Raw genomic sequence first — 10,940 nt, 5'->3', positions numbered from 1 at the left:
CTGTATAGGCGAAGTTAAAGTTGGGGCGAAGTTAGGAACAACTTCGCTTCATCTTTAAGTTCGGCTAATAATTAAAAAATTAAAAGGTCCAGGCGAAGTTAATGATAACTTCGCCTCACCACAACATCGCCTCAGGCGAAGTTGAGCCTCAGGCGAAGTTACGGATAACTTCGCCTAAACCTTAAGTTCGCCTGAATCTGAATCGGCGACAGTAAGGATTTCGAACGACGTGCCGTTGGTCAATTTAACGATTGTGGACTCCGTAAAACTCGATTTTATGATGGTCTAGACGTTCAAGTTGTTCACAACCACGTAAAAACAAGTTTGAAAAACGGTTTCAAAAATCCGACGGTCCGAGGTTTCGTAACGGTTCGACACGACCTTAGATAAACAAGAAAGAACATGTGTTATACGATATGTCGACATCACGAACCTTGAATCGTAACGGAAACTGAGAAAAAAGAACAAAGATGAAACGAAACGACAAGTTCGCCGAGATTTCAGATAAGTTCGCTGAAAAGTCGGAGGATAAGTTCGCTGATAATGAAAATAATGAACGAATGACTTTTGAAAATCCTTATATAGGGGCGAAGTTATACAGGCGAAGTTACGGTTAACTTCGCCTAGGCGAAGTTGTAGGTTCCTGGACGGATCGTACACGGGATATCGCTAACAACGCAGGTGCGGAATCCCTGCGCAGGTAGTTACGAGTGTAGAGATAGAATCACACGAGCAATAAATCAAACACGTTATATTGATAACCGAACACGTGACTCACGGTCACTATTACAGAAGATGACACGTAACAATACGAAACACACTGAAACAAACCCTAAAACGACCAACACAAACTGTTTCGTCTGAAACAGTTTATATACACGACAACTTCGCCATAGGCGAAGTTGTCAATAACTTCGCTGATTCAACAAGTTCGCCATAGCGAACTTGTTGACAACTTCGCGCATTACAAAACAAACATAAACAAAACATAATTACATTACAGACTCGATTACAAATGCTAGACTATGAACTACTGACACACATGTACCAACAGACTCCCCCTTGGCAGTAGCTTCATATCTTGATCTTTAAATCTTGAGTCTTGTAATCTTCACCTCTACGCGTGTGCCCCTTCTCTCACACATACCGACACTACCCTTTGATATTTCCTAGCTTGATCCTTCCAAGCAGGAATGTAGAAGATCTTCTTCTCGTTGAGCACTTTCAAATCAGCCTTCGATAGATTAACAAGATGCATCGGGTCGTACACCCGAAGTACTTCTTGTTCATCCTCATCTTCCATTACCGCCTCAGCTGTCTCACAATCCACGTACCACCATTTTAAATCTTTTAGGACGTTCTTGGGCATAACTTTCATCGGTACTTCTTTCAAATGACGGACTGGTTTATACTTCATTACCATCCAAGGTTTGCCGTCAGCCCTCATTCCACGGTCTTTGTCTTCTATCAACTTTCCTTTTTGAGGCTTTAGCAGTTCAAACTTTTTGTCTTTAATGGCTTCTTTCCAGACGATCTTCCCAATGATTCTTGCCATATCATCATTACTTCTATTGATCAGCCCTAATCTCGCTAAATCTCTCACCTCACATTCTGGTAAGGAATTCAGAGATCTCAACAATCTCTTAAAGTACTGAATGCCGTCGTACCGTTTGATCACAAATAGTTTCAGCTCTTTGTCGTACAACCAGCATATGATTCCTTTCTTTGACTCTGCATAGCCCTTTATATTATAAGTCTTTCTGAACATCGTTGGCACTGCAGGCTTCTTGGTTTTAACAAACCACTGAGCACAGCCTTCTTTCCAGTTCGGCTGCTCCTCCCATACTGTATCTTCTATCACGCTCTCATCCCCCAATTCTGATCTCTCAACAGCTGGAATCTCATGTTCCACTGAATCATCTACAATCTCACCTTCTTCTAATACATCTTCCACATTAATCTGTTCTCCAATCCTCTCAATCTCATCCATAGGCAACACGTCATCATCATCCATCATCTCATCATCCTCCTCCTCATCCAACTCCTTCAACGCATCAATAACGTCTTCAACATCAGCGTCGTCATCCACAACTACAACATCATCACCAGCTGCATTTGTAGACTCCCCCTCAGTTGTGGAGGCTCCAAGAGCCTGAGAGGTTCTTGGCAGCTCATCACCTGCACCTGAAGGTGCATTGGGATCATCGTCATGATCTTCTCGTCTTTTCGTTCTCAACTCATCGCCCCTACACGTCTTCTCCCCCTGAGATGCCAAGTAATCCTTGAAGGCATCTATTATTCGTCCATGTTCAACCAGGAGGGCAGCTTGTAGTCGATTGGATTCCACTAGGCGGTCAATAGTCTTTGACTGTTCAGCAACAATCCGCTCTAGCGAAAGAATCCTCTCGGTATCTGAAGTAGGCAATGGAGTTGGAGGAACATTAGCAGAAGTGACCGCAGGTGGTACACTTGGTAACCCTGCAGTAGAAGTTATTGTCGACTCCACAAACCGTGCAACTACCACCGGTGGATTAAGCGGTTGAGGTGGTAGGGACACAATTGTTGGTGCCGACGTCTCGATCGCCGTAACCTGTGCAGTAGTAGGAATAAGAGACATACCAGATAAGGCAGGTGGAGCAAAACGTACTAGTCTTGAAGATTCTCCAGCTCCCGAACCTATCCCTCTCTGTTCTCTTCTTGAGCGTCTTAGCACAATCTGTACTGCCTCCTCTTCATCCACTTCATCCTCATCCTCCTCCACAGTTCTCGGCCTCTTTCCCGTAGTCCGTTCACGAGACACCATAAGTCTTCTTGCCTCAGCAAACGTCTCGTCTAGATCAGAGTCAGCTACCGAAGTAGCTGCTCTGGTAACATCCATAAACTGAGGACCCGAGACATCCATATCAAACAAACCATGTCCACTAAAAGCAGCATCTAGATCAACGTTTTCAGCAGTGGACACAGCCTGAGATATAGTAGCTGGCACAGCAGCAGAAGATACAACAGGCGCAGCCGATACAGCATGAGGTGCTGCCGCCTGATGTGGTTGCGGATCCCTGAACTCGTCCCCTCCTGCAGGAACATACTCCGGGTTAATGAGATACCCGAAAAGTGGAGTATGCCTGGGACGCCGCTCAGGGTTGCTACGAGTGCTCGACGTTCTGCACTGAGCAAAGATACGTTTTGTTACGCACTCAACGTATCTGATAGGGCGTCTTTGCGGTATAGACGGAGCGACATGATTAATAATCATTTGTAGAAACCGAGGATACATAATAAAACGCTCGCGCGCCGTCGCCCGTCTCTGACGATCAATCTCGTAAAAGATTAGCTGACTAAAAGAATATCTGCGGTTGTAAGTCAGCGCAATCATAGCCGATTGCATCGTCGCACCCATCCCGTCTGTTCCTGCCTTTCTGCCGGACATGCATACTATCAACACATGCATCAAAAAGCGCCATTGATCCAGCAGAAAGCCTTTCCTCCTCTGCGAGTCCCCCAGCGGACCCGAATAACCCATCCTTAAGTAAGCTCCGTCACGGAAAGGAGCTACGAATTCCGTTGGGTCGTCTCTCGTTTCATCACCGAACTGCAGAGCCAACCGTATGTCTTCCGAGGAAAACTGTATGTCTTGACCATTGACAGTTGCTCGCATCACTGGAGGCTCAGGTCTGCAATCATAATACACCGTCTGCCAGAAATCTTGAATGTTGGGCAGAGATATGGGTAGTGTATTAGTGATCGCGTGAAAAACTCGTGATCGTTGGAGAAATGTGATAATCTCCCTATAGTCTTCAACGCCTCGTGCGTCTGGATCCAAAGTGATGTATTGGTTATGGGCTGGGAAGAATTGTCGTTGCTCATCACCATCATCACCTCCAGTACCTCCAACAGCAGCCATATCTGCACAAAACAAATCAAGTTAGAGACCATATAATCATCTCACAAGTTCGCTGTGTACCATATGCGAAGTTGTGATGTACAGGCGAATTTAAAGGTGAGGCGAAGTTGGGAACAACTTCGCTTCATCTGTAAGTTCGTCTAAAAACTTATAAAAAATTTGAAATAGGCGAAGTTGTGTTCAAGGCGAAGTTATGGATAACTTCGCCATAGGCGAAATTAAGCTTCAAGCGAAGTTGTGGATAACTTCGCTGAAGGCGAACTTAAGCCACTGGCGAAGTTGAGAATAACTTCGCGTAAACCTTAACTTCGCCTGAATCTGAAACGGCGACTGTTCAGATTCAAACAAGGTTTATCCGATGTTTCGGACCGATTTAACGATCTAACAATGAAGTCCAACATATTTCAATGGTGTTAGGATGAAAAGGTCGTCCATGAACACGTAACGTGAGGTCGGAAAACTTGGTTTCTAAGGTTCGACGACCCGAGGTCTCGAACCGGGTAAAACTATAACGAGAAAGATAGGATGATATTGACTACACATACCACGAGTATAGTAGAAACTAGGAACACAAGATCGAAATCGAAAGCGAAGAATAAGATCCAGATGTATTGGTTATTCGAACAAGTTCGCCGGTAATTCGAAAAAAAAATGATATAGTTACTGTTTACAATCCCTTATATAGGGCAGAGTTGGTTCAGGCGAAGTTACTCTTAACTTCGCCAAGGCGAAGTTAAGCACAACTTCGCCGAATTCAACAACTTCGCCCGTAATTTTCAAAATCAGCCCTTTAAGTTTGAATAATCCTGAATTTAACCTTATCAATTACCAAAAAGAGTTAAACAAATATGATCAAGACCTAGTAACCAACAATAAAATAATATAACTACAAAAACAAAACAAAAAAAAACTTAGAAAAATTTTAACGAAATAAGGGATCAAATTTCAGTCTAGTCAGGGACCACTACGTTTTAGAAAAGATCCTAACAGGAATCATACTAACGATGTGACTGTCACTTAGATCCGTGTTTGGCTGTATTATGACATAGAGACACAGGTTGTAAGCATGTAAATAACGTAAATGGTTTTCATCGTTTCTGTGATACGGATTAAGGTTCAGTTAAGCTCAAAAATTTAAGTTGGCAACATCTCAGAGATAATGATGTCCTCTATCTATTCTCAAAGCGTATTTGGCTATACCCAAGTCACCCCGAATTGACTTCGACCCATAATGTCTGATTATCTTGTAGATACACTATGTCTGCCTCTCGTTTTCTTCTAACTCCAGACTTGAGAAATTTTGATTGTTACTATGTCTCATAAGTATTTAAAAATATACACGTATATATATATATATATATATATATATATATATTTTTTTTTTTTAAATTAAACATTTTTATCGACTTCGGAGTACTAAATCACTGCAAGTCCCGAATCTGGATCACTGCAGTATCTTGAAATGCTTTCTTCACGGGAATCAGAACACTCACGGGCTCGTGTATGACTGGGTAGTCGCTTTTCTGCCTATCCTTCGAAAAGATATGTATGAAGACATACAAAACTCTTAAGGAGTTTCCACGTAAATTCGAGTAAATTTAAGTGAGTATCACATACACTTTTACGCACCATAAAAATTACCATGACATACAATGACTGTTCTAAAGCCTTTTAAGCCTAATAACTTCACTAGTTAAGCACACACAATCAATATATATATCATTTTCCAAGGTTGGATCAATTTTCTGTTAAACACAGCATAGAACTTCATACGAAGTAACAGACTTGAACATTAATTTCATTTCCCACAAAAAAAAACTTTAAATTCAATCGCCCCAATCACGTCAAAGTCGTCAGGTAAACGGCTATCCTGAAGATCCAATGGATCAACTGGACCGACCACATACAAGTATGTGTCCTTCTTACTAAGTATGACCGACTAATTTTCAGCAACTGAAAGAACACACGTCATAGCTGCCCCGGTCACTTTCAGTCTTCCAGTTAATGGCTATCCTCATTCTCTACGTTGAAACGAGGACCAAAACATATCCTAGGATATGTCCATCAAACTGAGGTAACCGACTAATTTTAAGCAAAAATGACCCATGTTTTTTTTTTTTTTTTTTTTTTTTTTTTTTTTTTTTAAATCAAAGACATGGTTACTCGGGATTGATCATCCCGTTTAGCTCAATTAGGTTTTGAAATCTGGATTTATCAAACGCTTTTGTAAACAAGTCAGCAAAATTTTCAAGTGTATCAACTTTTTCGATCTTTATCAGTTTCTTCTCAGCACAATCCCGTATGAAGTGATGACGAATGTCAATATGCTTAGTTTTACTGTGCTTCACGGGATTGTTAATTACTGAGATGGCGGCAGTGTTATCAATTAAAATAGGAGTAAGTAAGAAATTCAGACCATAGTCGCGCAATTGTTGCTGAATCCACAAAACCTGAGAGCAGCAGTTGGATGCTGCCATGTATTCAGCTTCGCATGTTGAAATTGCAACTGATGTCTGTTTCTTGCACTGCCAGGAAACTAATCTTCCTCCAAGAAACTGACAGCCTCCTGTTGTTGACTTCCGACTCTGATTACAGCCACCATAATCAGAATCTGTATACGCCACCAGTTCAACGTCTCCTCCCTTTGGGTACCACAACCCTAGTTTCGGCTTGCCCTTAAGATACCGCAAAATCCTCTTCACACCTTTCATGTGAGATTCCTTTGGGTTTGCCTGAAAACGAGCACAAAGACAAACAGAAAACATTATATCGGGCCTAGAAGCAGTTAAATACATTAATGAACCTATTATCGCCCGATACAGAGTAGGGTCCACATCTGCGTCACCATCTGATTCAGCGCCCAATTTGTGATTGACGCAGATTGGGGTGTCATATGGAGAACTGTCCTCCATCTTGAATCTCTTCAGCACATCATGAACATACTTTGTTTGATGAATGAACATCCCATCCTTCTTCTGATCAACCTGCAATCCTAGAAAGAAGGTTAGTTCACCCATAGCACTCATCTCGAATCGTTTCTTCATGACAGCCTCAAAATCCTGACACATGGATACTCTTGATGCAGCAAAAATGATATCATCCACGTAGACTTGAACCAGTAAGAAGTCACATCCTTCTCTCTTCACAAACAGCGTACTGTCAATCAATCCTCTTTCAAAACCATTTTCCAGCAAGTAGTCCGATAACGTTGAATACCAGGCACGAGGTGCCTGATGTAACCCATATAACGCCTTGCTCAACCTGTATACGTGATCCGGAAAGTCTGGGTCAGGAAAACCCGGAGGTTGCTCAACAAACACAACCTCATCAACTTTCCCGTTAAGAAACGCGCTCTTCACATCTAACTGAAACACCTTCATCTTTTTAGATGCAGCAAACGCCAAAAACAATCTAATCGCTTCTAACCGGGCAACAGGAGCGAAAACCTCATTGTAATCAATACCCTCTTGTTGATTAAAACCTTTAACAACCAGCCTCGCCTTATTTCTCACGATAATCCCCTTTTCATCTCTCTTGCACTTGAACACCCATTTCGTGCCTATAGCATGCACATTCTTTGGTTTTTCAACCAAAGTCCAAACTTCCATTTTTTCGAACTGAGCCAACTCTTCTTGCATGGCTTCGACCCACGAGCTGTCCTTTAAAGCCATTTGATAATTCTTCGGTTCGACTTGGCTTATGAAGCAAGAGTACAAACATTCGTTCATGATACCTGTATCTTTAATGCTTGTATAAACACAGGTGTGCTCATTCAAGCTACTTCTGGTTTGTACACTAGAGGACACATCACCTATAACATTCTCCAATGGGTGATCTTTGTGAATTCTCGTGGTCGGAACAGCACCGACATGCAAATTGTCTTCCAAGTTTGAAGAGATCTCATCTATGGTAGTTTCAGGCTGAGAGTGAAAAGGATTAATAAACTCATCTTCAGTTGAGGCCGCAGGGGTATCGATAGGGTTTGATGTGGAAGGCTGAGATTTTTCTGTCATCTGATGTTGCACTACCTCCTCTTCCTCATCAAAAATCATCTTCGTCACTGCTCTTTCGTCTTCTTCAGAAATTTCCAAAGTAGGTACGTTAAACGTCTTAAAAAGTTTAACATAGTCAAACAGCTCAGCAGGTCCATTGCTTGGTTTTGGCGGTTGGTAACTAGTAATGTCGGTGTTACAAACCACCTCCACCTTGCAAGTTGTCGTATTGAAGACCCGTCTGTTGGGAGTCCCAACAACATAACCGACTAGGATTCCCTCATCAGCTACTTCACCAAATTTCGAATTAGTCTTCAAAATAGAACAAGGAGACCCAAAAGGTTCAAGACCGCACAAGTTGGGCTTCCTTCCGTGCATAAGCTCGTAACAGGTTTTTCCAAGTCTCTTAACGGTTAACACCCGATTTAGAACATAGCAGGCTGTAGCAACTGCTTCAGCCCAGAACATCACAGGAAGCTTTGAGTCTGCCAGCATAGTTCTGGCTCCTTCAATCAACGTTCGGTTCTTCCTTTCAGCTACTCCGTTCTGTTGTGGAGTATACGGAGCGCTGTATTGATGCTCAATACCCTTCTGAAGACAAAAGATTTCCATCTCAAAGTTCTTGAACTCTGTCCCATTGTCGGTTCTGATGAATTTAACTGATTTACTCATGACGTTCTCGACTTTTGTAATTAGATTCTTCACCATCTGAGTCGTCTCGTCTTTCGTTTTCAGAAAATATACCCACGAGTATCGCGAGTAATCATCAGTTATCACCAAGCAGTAGGAAGTACCACCTAGACTTTGTACATTCACCGGACCGAAGAGATCCATATGAAGTAGTTCTAGAGTACCAGCAATTGAGTTGATCGTCTTGGTGAGATGGCTTTTCTTGTGTTGTTTTCCCTTCTTGCACGCTATGCATTTATCTTCAAAGTTAAAACTCTTTAAGGGAACGCCCATCACAAGCCCATTTTTGACAATGAAGTTCATCTTACGAAGATGAATATGTCCCATTCTCCTGTGCCACAATTCTGATTCTGATTCGCTTGCTTTTGTCATTAAACAAGATTCTCCGGTGGCCATTTCAGTAGACCTCATATCCATCACGTATGTATTCGTTTCACGTGGAGCTTTCATTACTATCCATTCTTCTGGTATATGAAAACCAGGCTTCAATACAATCGCTTCATTTTTAGTGAAATGGACAGTGTATTCTTTATCACAGATCTGCGACACACTCAGCAGATTGTGCTTTAATTCCTCCACAAAGTTTACATTTTCAAGTGTCATTCTCCCATTCGACACAGTTCCTCTACCGGTAATCCTTCCACCGCTTTCACCAGCAAAACTAACTCTAGCTCCCTGAACAGGTTTTAAGTCTTGCAACAAGTGTTTGTTGCCTGTCATGTGCCTGGAACAGCCGCTATCTACAATCCAAAGATTGTTTGCAGCCCTGTTCAACTGTTCCTGCACAATAAAACAAAGAGTTAGAATCTTGGGACCCAAGACCAATTGGTCTTGGATCGATACATCCCGTACCCTGGCTTTCTCAAGTTAGCATCAGGATAATTTCTGTAAGTCCTGTTAGGGAATCTCCCTGCAGATTGAGTGTAATGCCTTCCAAACCTTTGAGAATTGAAAGTGTTATTTCTTGTGGTTTGGTTGTAAAACTGAGGTTTGTTTTTATGAAAACTTGAATTCGATACATTTTGGCATTTTTTAAAGTTTTCATTTTTAGCAGTAGCATAATGACGCATATACTCAGTTTTATTTGGCTTCACATATCTAAATCTCGGTTTCAAAGGACAATCTGCAACTAGATGTCCTAACTTGTTACATCTAAAGCAACATCGACTCTCCATTTTCTTGTCAAGTGTTGGTTTGGATGTAGAGGCAGTGTTACCAGCCGTTCGTCTCACATAAGGTGGGACGTACGGATTGAGTGGAGAACTCTTTTTAGAAACTTCATTTTTATCTCCATCGGTGGGTAAACCTACCTTCTCTTTTGTCTGACCAGATTCGGACAACTTATCCGAATCTGATGAGACTGGACTTGAAACAGAAATATTCACACTAGAAACAGGCGAACTTGTTTCGCCACAGTTAACACTTGGTTCAACACTTGTAATCTTGATAGGAGTTGTCTGAGAAACCTCGAAATCAACAGATTTCTGAACACTTGGATTATAAGTATAGTTGTGGTTAAAGGGTGGTGGAACTTCGTGATATCCGATTCCTCCCCTCTTTGCAGAGGTACCTGGATCACTCACGAGGTGATCAAGGATGGCCGAGGAATTCCTGAACTGCTCAAGTTTGCGGTTCAGTTCCACCACCTTTACCTGGTGGTCAGCAATCTGTTTATCCCGATCAGCAATCACTTTAGTTTTTTCTTCCAAAACTTCATAACTAAGATCAATTATTTCAATTTTCTCAGCAAGTTTAAGCTTTAAGCTTTGAATGTCTTTTTCACATGCTTTTATTTTAATTTTATAACTTGTTTCTCTTGTTTTTGTAAAATGGTGATCTTCTTTGATAGTTTTAAAGTCAGCATCTAAACGGACGTACTGATCAGTCATAGTTGTTAGTTGCTCAGACAAATTTTCACAATTAGTACAAATATTTTTATTACTTACCTCGGAGCGAGTGTCCTTGTCATTTGCCATGAAAGCTGTTTCTTCTTCAATAGCTTTCTCAGTTCCATCAACCTTCTCACATTCTTTAACTTCAGTCTCAGCCATGTTTGCTTGCTCACCAGAACCACTTGAATGCAGGTTCCAGTTGTACTCACCTGCTTCTCTGGTCAACATGGCGTTAATCTCTCTGTTAATTCCAGAATGTTGTGTAGGTCGACCTTGTCCCCGTTCAACCCTCTCATTTCTGCATTCCTTGGCAAAGTGCCCGTACTGTTGACAATTATAGCACCTTACCTTGGATTTGTCGAACCCAGGCCGACCACCAACAAACTTTCTCCCCGTCTTATTCATGAAACGCTTGACTCGCCTCACTATCATGGCCATTTGCCATTGCAAATCCATCTCCTCCAG

Source organism: Bidens hawaiensis, unplaced genomic scaffold, assembly GCF_021521415.1.
Source record: "Bidens hawaiensis isolate Kalapana, Puna unplaced genomic scaffold, B.hawaiensis_p1.1 tig00019665_1, whole genome shotgun sequence".
NCBI classification, from domain to species: Eukaryota; Viridiplantae; Streptophyta; class Magnoliopsida; order Asterales; family Asteraceae; genus Bidens; species Bidens hawaiensis.
The sequence above is the reverse complement of the archived record's forward strand: the minus strand, read 5'-3'. Positions refer to the sequence as shown.